This window comes from Scyliorhinus torazame, chromosome 10 (assembly GCF_047496885.1).
Source record: "Scyliorhinus torazame isolate Kashiwa2021f chromosome 10, sScyTor2.1, whole genome shotgun sequence".
Lineage (NCBI taxonomy): Eukaryota > Metazoa > Chordata > Chondrichthyes > Carcharhiniformes > Scyliorhinidae > Scyliorhinus > Scyliorhinus torazame.
Window position 1 is genome coordinate 69,188,372 of NC_092716.1, and position 13,930 is coordinate 69,202,301.

Consider the following 13,930-nt stretch of genomic DNA (forward strand, 5'->3'; position numbering starts at 1 on the left):
TTTGCACTTGAGTACCACCTCCAGCAACTCTTGCACGACTGCGCATAAGCAGAAATGTAACTGTGCAGGACAATCAAGGTAACAAGAAGCATTTATATCTTGGTATTACAAGGAACTGCAGAGCAGATATCATTGATGCATTTAAAGTGGAAGCTGGATAAATACCTGAGGGAAATGGAAGGGAATGTCATATTGATAGGGTTAGTTAAGAGGGGAGGAAGGAAGTACTTGAGGTGCATATACACTGTATGGATCAGCTCGGCTGATTGTTATGTTCCTTTGGCGCACATCCTATGTAATTCTATGTAATCGTGCAACAATGTATTATTCATCTTTTCAGGCTGTGTTATCCTCACTCAGTTGAACACCATCTGCAAATCATCAGCACCATGCAGGAGTTACCACAATACCTTTCACACTCCTTCATTCTCCTGCAAGAGTTCCTTTACTCACAGCTGAACACATAAGGAAGGAGGGAAAGACTCACATGAGAGGTATGTCCTTGCCAGCACCTGTTATCACCCCTATTAAGGAATGCCTTCTGAAACCTGGTTTGCATTCCATATGATGAAATGCAAAATACCCTCAATCTCAATTTTCTTCTTGAAGGGAAATAGTCTACAACCAAAAACAAAAATGTACTGTATCAAATGATTATTTGAAAACTTTTTAATAATAATTTTTTAATAATAATCTTTATTGTCACAAGTAGGCTTACATTAACAGTGCAATGAAGTTACTGTGAAAATCCCCTAGTCGCCACACTCCGGCGCCTGTTCGGGTACACAGAGGGAGAATTCAGAATGTCCAATTCACCGAACCTGCACATCTTTCGGGATTTGTGGGAGGAAACCGGAGCGCTCAGAGGAAACCCACGGCGACACAGGGGCGACGTGCAGACTCCGCACAGACAGTGACCCAAGCCGGGAATCGATCCTGGGACGCCGGAGCTGTGAAGCAACCGTGCTAGCCACTGTGCTACCGTGCTGCCCTAACATGGCCTGGGTCGACTAATAAAAATGGTCTTGTTGTTTTTAGCTTAGATTATTAATGTTCCTTTGAAGCTATTTATTTTAATTCGTTGCAAGTTTTTAGTTAAATGACAGGGAAATGGTAAAGGGCACCTTTCAAATGATATTTTGAAATGCAACCTTCCATTGCTTGACCAGAGATTTGTTTGGGGTTCTTGGGTGAGGAAACTCATATTAGTTTGGCCTCTTGCCATTTTCTTTTGTGAAGAAGTTGGCATACGTGTTAAACAGGTCATTTAATAACTCCCATTTCACAAATGAACCAGTGATACTTCAACCGTAAACCCTGTTTTGGCAGATTTAGTTTAGATCAACCTGACGCAAACTGATTGCAATCTCCATAGAACTGTAAAAATAAACAGAGGATGAAATTAGTTTTCATCCATTAAGCACTTTAGTACTATTAAGTACTTAGAAATTATAACTTTCAACTAACAACAACTTGCATTTATACAGTGCCCTTACCACAGTTAAGTGCCCCAAGGAGCTTCACAGGGGTGTAATCGAGAAAAATGAACACTGAGCCAAGAAAATAAACATTAGGAGGGGTAATCAAATCTTGGTTGCAGAGGAAGATTTTAAAGAGGGAAAAGAGAGGAGGTAGTGGAAAGGCAAAAGGGCTGAGTTATAGAATTACAAAGCATGAAGCGAAAATAGCTAAAGGCACAGCTCAATGATAGGGAAAAGGGTGAAGGGAATGATCAAGACACCAGAGTCCAAGAAATGGACAGTCTGGAGGAGTTGCAGGGTTGGAAGAAATTACCCAGAGGGGGCGGGGTGATGCTATGAAGAGATTTTAAACACAAGGATGCAAATGTTCTATTGCTGCTTTGGGGAACTGGGAGCTAACGTAGGTCAGCAAGGGCAGGAATGATGGGTGAGTAAGCTCCATAGTATGCGGACAGAATAGCTGATCTTCATAAAAGGTCATGGATGGAAGCTTAGTCGGGGGAGCAGTTGAGTTTCCCGTGTCTGCTTGGGTCTCACCCCCACAATCCAAAGATGGGTAGATGGATTGGCCATGCTAAATTGCCCCTTAATTGGAAAAATAAAATAAAAGGAGAGCAGTTGAGTCTCAAGATGATAAAGATGAGGATGAAGGTTTCTGTAAGAAATGGGCTGAGGGACAAGTGTAGGCCAGTAATGTTATGAAGGTGGAGGTTCACCATTCTTCAGCAGCTCAGCTTTCAGTCAGATATCGATGTTGCAAACAATCTGGATCAATAGTGGCAGGGTAATACATGGAACCTGTGGTTAAAGCTTTGAATTCACGGTGAAAGCTGACGGCAATGGTTTTAGAATTTCCAATGTTTAACCGGACAAAATTCATCCGAAACAGAATATTTGACAAGCATACTGACAGCACAGAGACAGTGGAAGGATAGATACAGGTAGTGGAGAAGTAGAGCCAGGAGCCATCAACATATATTCTCAATGAATTTACATAAAGATCGAGAGAAAATTAAAAATTTGCATTGTGAGCATGCCAACAAGATATTTGTCCTACATCTTGGCAGCATGGCGGCGCAGTGGATAGCACTGCTGCCTCACGGCGCCGAGGTCCCAGGTTCAATCCCGGCTCTAGGTCATTGTCCGTATGGAGTTTGCACATTCTCCCCGTGTTTACGTGGGTTCCGCCCTCACAACCCAAAGATGTGCAGGGTAGGTGGATTGGCCACGCTAAATTGCCCCTTAATTGGAAAAAATGAATTGGATACTCTAAACTTATTTTAAAATACAAAAAATGTCCTACACTGTCCATCAATAAAATTACATTCACATATTATCCATGATACAACTTTGAAAATGCCACAAACCATTAACAGAAACTGCGTATTACAGAATCTCTTCTGCTATAAATTGCTGATTTCAGGGGCGTCATTCTCCGACCCCCCGCCGGGTTGGAGAATCGCCGGGGGCTGCCGTGAATCCCGCCCCCGCCGGTGGCCGAAGTCTCCAGTACCGGAGATTGGGCGGGGGCGGGAATCGGGCCGCGCCGGTTGGCGGGCCCCCCCGCTGGATTCTCCGGCCCGGATGGGCCGAAGTCCCGCCGATAAATTGCCTGTCCCGCCGGTGTGGATTAAACCACCTTTTGAGCGGCGGGACAAGGCGGCGTGGGTGGGCTCCGGGGTCCTGGGGGGGCGCGGGGCGATCTGGCCCCGGGGGGTGCTCCCACGGTGGCCTGGCCCGCGATCGGGGCCCACCGATCCGCGGGCAGGCCTGTGCCGTGGGGGCACTCTTTCCCTTCCGCTTCCGCCACAGTCTCCACCATGGCGGAGGCGGAAGAGACTCCCTCCACTGCGCATGTGCGGGAAACTGTCAGCGGCCGCTGACGCTCCCGCGCATGCGCCACCCCGATATGTCATTTCCGCGCCAGCTGGCGGGGCAACAAAGGCCGTTTCCGCCAGCTGGCGGGGCGGAAATTCCTCCGGCGTCGGCTTAGTCCCTCAATGTTGGGGCTCTGCCCCCAAAGATGCGGAGCATTCCGCACCTTTGGGGCGGCGCGATGCCCGTCTGATTGGCGCCGTTTTGGGTGCCAGTCGGCGGACATCGCGCCGTTTCGGGAGAATTTCGCCCCAGCTTTTTCAATATCTGTACTTTAATTAATGACAGAAAATACAGCGCTCACAAGCTTCAAGGTGCCAGGGACCTGGGTTCGATTCCTGCTTGGGCCACTGTCTATGCGGAGTCTGCACATTCTCCCTGTGTCTGCATGGTTTCCTTCCACGTGTCCTGAAAGACGTGCTTGTTAGGTGAATTGGACATTCTGAATTCTCCCTCTGTGTACCCGAACAGACGCTGGAGTGTGGCGACTAGGGGATTTTCCCAGTCCTATTTGCGACACTAAAAAAGATCATCCCTATGTATTGCGCATATTAAAACAATAGTGGAAAATCAACAAGTCAGTAATGAATCCCAAACAAACTCGCTGTGATGACCTTCACGCCATACGGTTATTCTGAGCAGCAGAAAATAAAATGAATGCTTTAAGGCCTATCTACGCAAATTTGAACTGACTCACTTGGTGAAGTAAGAGCTGACAGTTGAGCCATACTCCTGTAAGTCCCTCGAAGCTAAAATGCTTGTACATTTTGCTTGGAAATACAGCACATTTAAATGGTGGTGTTGTTTTAGGGAATTCTCAGACTTGGAACAGTCTGCTCTGAAAACTCAATTCAAATGCTGCTGTGTTATCTGCTGGCTACAAGCCTGTGTTTTGGTAAAGGATTTTCTGCTGTGCTTTTATTAAAAAGTTTAAAGAAGTACATAGCGGCAACGTGATCAGCTCTGCACCGTTATTTCACCATCTAATCCTCTATTTACAAGCCTAATAAAATATATTTTACCAGAAGGCCAAGCTTTTATAAAGTGAAAAAATATGCTCCAGAGTGATCTGAGACCTGTTAGTAAACTGAACGCAGTATTTTCAAAATTAACCAGTGCCAGAATCCGACTTTAGCTATGCTGAATGTGCAGACAGTAAAACCATTTTCACCTACATAGGATCAGGTATGAAGATACTGCCTGGATTTTGTGTACAAGGTCGTGCCTTCACAAATATACCTCTGTTTGCGGTTACTTCTGGGGATATTCCAAACCTACAATAATTACTGTTACGCTGCATTTTTCATGAAACCTTTTAACAAGCTGCAGTGAAAAGCCAGAAATAGTCTAAATAACAATTGCTAGGGGATGAATCTGATAAAAATAAGTGGGTATTGTGTTTGTTGCATTAACCAAATTTAAATGATGTGTTGTATGTTTGGTGTTCTGCTATCATTGAAATAGTCTTAAATACTGTTTTAAACTTCATCATTCTGTGAGGTATTTGAACTCAGATATACCGCGGCTCAGTGGAACTTTTGCTTTGTTTGTTGCTGCTTGGCATCACAAGCATGAGAATGTGGAACAGAGAGAATCCTATTGAGGGGTCTACTATCCAAGGGGAGGTCTTGAGGTGAGGTGGGTAGCATCCCTGCCTCTGTGCCAGAAGCTCTTGGTTTGAGTCCCAGCTTGATGGCCAAGGAAGGAATCAGCCAGGTTGTATATCAACCTACAAATCCTTCCAATACACGCCAATGGCAGACACGGACCCTCCAGCGCACCCCCCCCCCCCCCCCCGAGGACCCCGCTAGATGGCCGACAAGCCAGATCCCGCCGTGATGGACCATGTCCATTTCACGCTGGCGGGACTTACCGAAAATGGGTGGCCGCTTGGCCCACCGGTGCCCGGAGAATTGCTGTGTGTGGGGGGGGGCGCTGTCAACGCCCCCCGACCAGCGTGGCGTGAACCCCGCCCGAAAACCGGAGCGGCGGGGCAGGATTCATGCCGACCCCCGGGGATTCTCCGACCCAGCATGAAGGAGCCAGGGACATCAGCCACGTCCCTGAGCTCCCACATTGAGCAAGACGAGCATAATACGAGTCTGAGATCTCCTGCCATTTTTAATCTTAAGCTTAACTTAGTCCAACTATAATATCAAATAATAGATAAATGGAAAAAAAAAGAAAATCATTACCTTATCAACACATCTCAGGGAAAAGAAAAACTACTTACCAGTCACCAGCCGATCACTCACCTGCTGGCTGTGACGTCACCGTTCAACGTCTTTCTACTTCTACCTGCCCTCGAGTCTCCCTCTTGATCTTTACTCGGCTGGGATCCTTACAGTGATTTTTTTTTTTGGTTAGAGAAGGAGGTAGGGAGGGAATCACTGAAGACGTGTTTGGGGTTTAAAAAAAAAAATTTAGAGTACCCAAATAATTTTTTCCAATTAAGGGGCAATTTAGCGTGGCCAATCCACCTACCCTACACATCTTTGGGCTGTGGGGGTGAAACACATGCAAACATGGGGAGAATGTGCAAACTCCACATGGACAGTGACCCAGAGCCGGGATCGAACCTGGGACCTCGGTGCCATGAGGCAGCAGGGCTAACCCATTGTGCCACTGTGCTGTGTTTGGGGTTTAACTGTCACTTGACAACAGCTCCTCCACAAACCACTGTCTGGATACAGTGACTGCAATGCACTGATGCAAATTTTCCCCGCAACAGCCAATCAACAGCTCTGCACTGCTGCCCTCTGCTGGATGCTCCTTCACGTGCGGGAAGTGTGTCCAGCTGCAGCTCTTGTTAGACCGCATGATGGCTCTGGAGCTGCGGATGGACTCACTTTGGAGCATCCGCGATGCTGAGGAGGTCGTGGATAGCACGTTTAGCGAATTGGTCACACTATAGATTAGGATTGGTGAGGGAGACAGGGAATGGGTGACCAAAAGGCAGAGAAAAAGCAGGAAGGCACTGCAGGTGTCCCCTGCAGTCATCTCCCTCCAAAACAGGTATACCGTTTTGGATACTGTTGGGGAAGATGGCTCACCAGGAGAAGGCAGCAGTAGCCAGATTCATGGCACCGTGGATGGCTAAGCTGTACAGAAGGGCGGGAAAAAGAGTGGAAGGACTATAGCCATAGGGGATTCAATTGGAAGGGGAGTAGATAGGCGGTTCTGTGGTCGAAAACGAGACTCTGGTATGTTGCCTCCCAGGTGCACGGGTCAGGGATCTCTCAGATCGACTGCAGAACATTCTGAAGGGTTAGGGTGAACAGACAGTTGTCGTGGTGCATATAGGCACCAATGATATAGGTAAAAAACGGGATGAGGCCCTACAAGTAGAATTTAGGGAGTTAGGAGCCAAGTTAAAAAGCCGGACCTCAGAGGTAGTAATCTCAGGATTGCTACCAGTGCCACATGGTCGTCAGAGTAGAAATGAAAGAATAGGCAGGATGAATGTGTGGCTTGAGAGATGGTGCAGGAGGGAGGGGTTCAGATTTTTGGGATATTGGGACCGGCTCTGGGGGAGGTGGGACTACTACAAATTGGACGGTCTACACCTGGGCCTGACTGGAACCAATGTCCTTGGGGGTGCTTTTGCTAACGCTGTTGGGGAGGGTTTAAACTAATGTGGCAGGGGGATGGGAACCAAATGAGGAGGTTAGTGGACAGTAAGGAGGTAGTAACTAAAGCCTATAAGGAACTAGATCATGAAGTCAGCATGACTGAGGGGAAGAGTAGGCAGGGAGCAGATGATTAACACAAAGGGACTGGTGGTCTGAGGTGCATTTGTTTTAATGCAAGAAGTGTAGTAGGTAAGGCAGATGAACTTAGGGCTTGGATTAGTACCTGGGAGTATGATGTTATTGCTGTTACTGAGACTTGGTTGAGGGAAGGGCATGGTTGGCAACTAAATATCCCAGGATATCAATGCTTCAGGCGTGATAGAGAGGGACGGCGGGATAGAGAGGGACGTAAAAGGGGTGAAGGAGTTGCATTATTGGTCAGAGAGGATATCACAGCTGTGCTGAAGGAGGGCCCTATGGGCGACTCGAGCAGTGAGGCGATATGGGCAGAGCTCAGAAATAGGAAGGGTGCGGTAACAATGTTGGGGCTGTAGTACAGACCTCCCAACAGTGAGTGTGAGATAGAGGTACAAATATGTAAACAGTTTATGGAAAGATATATGAGCAACAGGGTGGTGGTGATAGGAGATTTTAATTTTCCCAGCATTGACTGGGATACACTTAGTGTCAGAGGTCTAGATGGAGCAGAATTTGTAAGGAGCATCCAGGAGGGTTTTCTAGAGAAGTATGTAAATAGTCCAACTCGGGAAGGGGCCATACTGGACCTGGTGTTGGGGAATGAGCCGGGCCAGGTGGTTGAAGTTTCAGTCGGGGATTACTTTGGGAATAGTGACCACAATTCCGTAAATTTTAGAATACTCATGGACAAAGACGAGAGTGATCCTAAAGCAAGAGTGCTAAATTGGCGGAAGGCCAACTATACCAAAATTCGGCAGGAGCTGGGAAATGTGGATTGGGAGCAGCTGTTCGAAAGTAAATCCGCATTTGATATGTGGGAGGCTTTTAAAGAGAGGTTGATTAGAGTGCAGGACAGACATGTCCCTGTGAAAATGAGGGATAGAAATGGCAAGATTAGGGAACCATGGATGATAGGTTAAATTGTGAGACTAGCTAAGAGGAAAAAAGACGCATGCATAAGGTCGAGGCGACTGAAGACAGACGGAGCTTTGGAAGAATATCGGGAATGTAGGACCAATCTGAAACGAGGAATCAAGAGGGCTAAAAGGGGTCATGAAATATCTTTAGCAAACATGGTTAAGGAAAATCCAAAAGCCTTCTATTCATATATAAGGAGCAAGAGGGTAACTAAAGAAAGGGTTGGCCCTCTCAAGGATAAAGGAGCAAAGTTATGCGTGGAGACAGAGATAATGGGTGAGATTCTTAACGAGTACTTTGCATTGGTATTCACCGAGGAGAGGGGCATTTCGGATGTTGAGGTTAGGGATAGATGTTTGAGTACTCTAGGTCAAGTCGGCATAAGGAGGGAGGATGTGTTGGGTATTCTAAAAGGCATTAAGGTGGACAAGTCCCCAGGTCCGGATGGGATCTATCCCAGGTTACTGAGGGAAGTGAGAGAGGAAATAGCTGGGGCCTTAACAGATATCTTTGCAGCATCCTTGAACACGGGTGAGGTACCGGAGGACTGGAGAATTGCTAATGTTGTCCCCTTGTTTAAGAAGGGTCGCAGGGATAATCCAGGTAATTATAGATCGGTGAGCCTGACGTCAGTGGTAGGGAAGCTGCTGGAGAAGATACTGAGGGATAGGATCTATTCCCTTTTGGAAGAAAATGGGCTTATCAGTGATAGGCAACATGGTATTGTGCAGGGAAGGTCATGTCTTACCAACTTAATAGAATTCTTTGAGGAAGTGACAAAGTTGATTGACAAGGGAAGGGCTGTAGATGTCATATACATGGACTTCAGTAAGGCATTTGATAAGGTTCCCTATGGTAGGCTGATGGAGAAAGTGAAGTCTCATGGGGTCCAGGATGTACTAGTTAGATGGATAACGAACTGGCTGGGCAACAGGAGACAGAGAGTAGTAGTGGAAGGGAGTTTCTCAAAATGGAGAACTGTGACCAGTGGTGTTCCACAGGGATCTGTGCTGGGACCACTGTTGTTTGTGATATACATAAATGATCTGGAGGAAGGGATAGGTGGTCTGATTAGCAAGTTTGCAGATGACACTAAGATTGGTGGAGTAGCAGATAGTGAAGGGGACGGTCAGAGAATACAGCAGAATATAGATAGATTGGAGAGTTGGGCGGAGAAATGGCAGATGGAGTTCAATCCGGGCAAATGCGAGGTGATGCATTTTGGAAGATCCAATTCAAGAGCGAACTATACGGTGAATGAAAAAGCCCTGGGGAAAATTGATGTAGAGAGAGATCTGGGTGTTCAGGTCCATTGTACCCTGAAGGTGGTTGCGCAGGTCGATAGAGTGATCAAGAAGGCATACGGCATGCTTTCCTTCATCGGAAGGGGTATTGAGTACAAGAGTTGGCAGATCATGTTACAGTTGTATAAGACTTTGGTTCGGCCACATTTGGAATACTGCGTACAGTTCTGGTTGCCACATTACCAAAAGGATGTGGATGCTTTGGAGAAGGTGAAGAGGAGGTTCACCAGGATGTTGCCTGGTATGGAGGGCGCTAGCTATGAAGCGAGGTTGAGTAGTTTAGGATTATTTTCATTAGAAAGACGGAGGTTGAGGGGGGACCTCATTGAGGTCTACAAAATCATGAGAGGTATAGACAGGGTGGATAGCAAGAAGCTTTCTCCCAGAGTGGGGGACTCAATTACTAGGGGTCACGGGTTCAAGGTGAGAGGGGAAAAGTTTAAGGGAGATATGCGTGGAGGGTTCTTTAAGCAGAGGGTGGTGGGTGCCTGGAACGCATTGCTGGCAGAGGTGGTAGAGGCGGGCACGATAGCGTCATTTAAGATGTACCTAGACATATACATGAATGGACAGGGAGCAGAGGGATACAGATCCTTAGAAAATAGGCAACAGTTTTAGATAGAGGATGTGGATCAGCGCAGACTTGGAGGGCCGAAGGGCTGTTCCTGTGCTGTAATTTTTCTTTGTCTTTGTTCTTAATCCCGCCCCCTGAGTGAATTGTAACACACCGCCACTAACCAAGGAGAAATGCTTCGGCTGAGTAAAACTGCATGTAGCTATTTTGCGCCATCTGATTACATACTCAACTATTTCACAACATGCTCAAAAATAACTGGAATCTCTGGGCGGGATTCTTTGCTGCAAGTGCACCTCGCTACAGCTGCCAGCGAGGACAGAGAATTTGGCACTCAGCCAAATCTCCCATTCACTCCAACAGGAACAGAGAGTCCCACCAGCATGAAGGAACGGAGAATTGAATTCTCATCTTAGACTGAGGTATTGCTAACAATCGTGATGATGTTTTTTTTAAATTTAGAGTACCCAATTCATTTTTTCCAATTAAGGGGCAATGAACCGTGGCCAATCCACCTACCCTGCACATCTTTGGGTTGTGGGGGCGAAACCCACGCAAACACGGGAAGAATGTCCACATAGGCAGTGACCCAGAACTGGGATCGAACCTGGGACCTCTGCGCCGTGAGGCAGCAGTGCTAACCACTGTCCCACCGTGCTGCCCTCAATGCAAAAAAATCTAAAATCTGATTTGGAATAAAAAGCATGCGACTGCAGAATTGTCATACAAACCCATCTGGCTCATTAATATCCTTTCGGGAAGGAAATCTGGCATCCATATCAAGTCTGGTTGATATGTGAGCCCAGATCCCCAGCAATGCGATTGACTCTTAGCTGCCCTCTGAAATGACCTAGCAAACACTCTATTTTAATCTAGAAAATGGCTCACCACTAAATTCTCAAGTGCAATTAGGATATGGCAACAATGCTGGTCTTGCCAGTGTCACGCATCCCATGAATGAATTAAATAAAGATCCTCTGCCATCCGAGGATCGGAAGAGGGCTTCCATAGGACATGGAAGCCGTTCACCAACTTGTTCCAGGGTCTGTTTGTAGCCAGCAACCAATAAAGTAAGGGAAGAGGGGGGAAGACACATGCAAGTCAGGGATAAATGTGAAAAAGAAAGAGAGGGGAGTGGGTGCGAGGGGAGGGGCGCGGCAGGAGGACACACAAGGAAGCCGAGAGGGACAAGAGACTGAAACTGTAGATAGACATCTGTAAATACACATCCAGGCCAAATTGGGAACGGGATGAAAGGTACGCCGGTCAAAGGGGATACACGGCCACAGCAGGAGGGAAAGCAATTGTCTGTAAATATCCTGTACTGACACCTGCCTGTCTTTTCGCCTCCTTTTATTTCTTCCTCGTTTTTGTTATATTGTTTTGATTGTTTTTTTTGTCTCTTGTCTGCACGGTTATGTGAAGTGTAACATATAACATCTGAGTTTTGAAATACAAAGTGTGAAAATCCAATCAGAACACTTCTTTGGGGCAGCACGGTGGCGCAGTGGGTTAGCGCTGCTGCCTCACGGCGCCGAGGTCCCAGGTTCGATCCCGGCTCTGGGTCACTGTCCGTGTGGAGTTTGCACATTCTCCCCGTGTTTGCGTGGGTTTCGCCCCCACAACCGAAAGATGTGCAGGGTAGGTGGATTGGCCACGCCAAATTGCCTCTTAATTGGAAAAAATGAATTGGGTACTCTAAATTTAAAATAATTTTTTTTTTTTAAAAAAGAACACTTTTTTGAAAAAAGCTCCTCAAGTGGCCACGTGGGTGAGGAAGCACCTAATGCGTGCAGTGCAGTGACCTTGCAGTCAATTCCTTCAGAAAAGGCAAGAATCAGCGATGAAAGGGCATTACCTCCCATGACCCAAAATGAAAGAGACAGAGAGGCCCTGGGAAGGAATCCAGAGCTTAGGGCCTTGGCAATTGAGACATGGTTTGGGCGGCACGGTAGCACAGTGGTTAGCACTGTAGGTTCACAGCTCCAGGGTCCCAGGTTCAATTCCGGCTTGGGTCACTGTCTGTGCGGAGTCTGCACGTTCTCCTCGTGTCTGCGTGGGTTTGCTTTGGTGCTCCGGTTTCCTCCCACAGTCCAAAGATGTGCAGGTTAGGTGGATTGGCCATGCTAAATTGCCCTTAATGTAAAAGAAAATTGAAGATCCAGGGCGTCATTCTCCGCCGGCGGGAGTCTCCGTTTTGCCGGCGCCCGGGGGTTTCCCGACGGCGTGGGGCTGCCCCACAATGGGAAACCCCATTGACCGGCCGGCGTTACGGAGACTCCCGCCGGCCGGTCGGGGAAGAAATGTGGCGGGGCGAGTAGGAGAATTTCGCCCACGGTCACCAATGGTGACAAATTAAAATTGGGAATGCTCAAGTGGGCAGAATTAAGAGGAGTGCAGGTGCCACTTAGGAATGTGGGGCTAGGGTGGCAGGGTGGTGCATTGGTTAGCACAGCTGCCTCACGGCACCGAGGACCCTGGTTCGATCCTGGCCCTGGGTCCCTGTCTGCGTGGGTCTCACCCCCACAACCCAAAAAGATGTGCAGGGTAGGTGGATTGGCCACGTTAAATTGCCTCTTAATTAGAAAAATTTAAAACAAAAGGATAATAGGCTGGAGGAGATAATAATAATCTTTATTAGTGTTGCAAGTAGGCTTACATTTAAAAAAAAAAAATTTAGAGAAGCCAATTCAGTTTTTTCCAATTAAGGGGCAATTTAGCATGGTCAATTCACCTAGCCTACACATCTTTGGGTTGTGGGGACGAAACCCACGCAAACACGGGAAGAATGTGCAAATTCCACATAGACAGTGACCCAGAGCTGGGATCGAACCTGGGACCTCGGCACCGTGAGATAGCAGTGTTACCACTGCGCCGCCGTGCTGCCCTCAAGTAGGTTTACATTAACACTGCCATGAAGGTACTGTGAAAAGCCCTTAGTCACCAGACTCGGCACCTGTACGGGTATACTGAGGGAGAATTCAGAATGTCCAATTCACCTAACAACATGCGTTTCGGGACTTGTGGGAGGAAACCGGAGCGCCCGGAGGAAACCCACGCAGAAACGGAGAGAACGTGCAGACTCCGCACAGACAGTGACCCAAGCCGGGAATCTGACCCGGGACCCTGGCACTGTGAAGCAATAGTGCTAACCACTGTGCTACCGTGCCACCCTGGTGCAGAGATAGGAAGGGGGCGAGACCATGGAGGGATTTGAAAATAAAACTAAGAACTTTAAAATCAAGACATTGCTTGCCCAAGAGCCAGTGCAGGCCAGTGAGCACAGTTGTGATGGGTGAATGGGATTTGGTGCAAGTTAGAGCATGGGCAGTGGAGTTTTGGATGACCTCAAGTTTAGGGAGCATAGAATATGGGAGACTGACCAGAAATACATTGGAACAGCCAAGTCTAGAGATAGCAAATGCTTTGATGAGGGTTCCAGCAGCAGATGAGTTAAGGCAGCAGTAGAATCAGATAATGTTATAAAGATGGAAATAGATGGTCTTAGTGATGTGACAATTGTGGTACACAATGCAGAATATAATAATCTTTATAATAATAATCTTGATTGTAATGTAAGTATGCTTACATTAACACTGCAATAAAGTTACTGTGAAAACACCGAGTCGCCACATTCCGGCACCTGTTCAGGTACACAGAGGGAGAATTCAGAATGTCCAAATTACCTAACAGGACGTCTTTTGGGACTTGCGGGTGGAAACCAGAGCACACGGAGGAAACCCACGCAGACACACAATAGTTACTACTGTAATCACAGGAACCCCGAGAAGGTCCAAACTTAGGTTAATTTAGTTCAAGACATGCAAGGCTGCAAAGTGGCGGGCAGGACATTAAGTTCCAGCAAGGGCCATTCGAAGATGCCATTTTCCATCTTGGCCATCTTTAATCAATCCAATTTTTTTTTTTAAATTTAGAGTACCCAATTATTTTTTTTCTCAATTAAGGGGCAATTTAGCGTGGCCAATCCACCTAACCTGCACATCTTTG

At 47.1% G+C, this 13,930-nt stretch overlaps 1 long non-coding RNA gene across 2 annotated transcripts in view; it reads left to right on the plus strand.

Moving 5' to 3' along the window:
* LOC140430636 (uncharacterized) overlaps window positions 1-13,930 on the plus strand; it is a 138,656-nt gene that overhangs the window by 68,342 nt on the left and 56,384 nt on the right. For both annotated transcript variants that reach the window (XR_011949481.1, XR_011949480.1), the window contains one exon: window positions 341-494. This is a non-coding gene — a long non-coding RNA (uncharacterized lncRNA). The remainder of the gene's footprint in view (window positions 1-340; window positions 495-13,930) is intronic.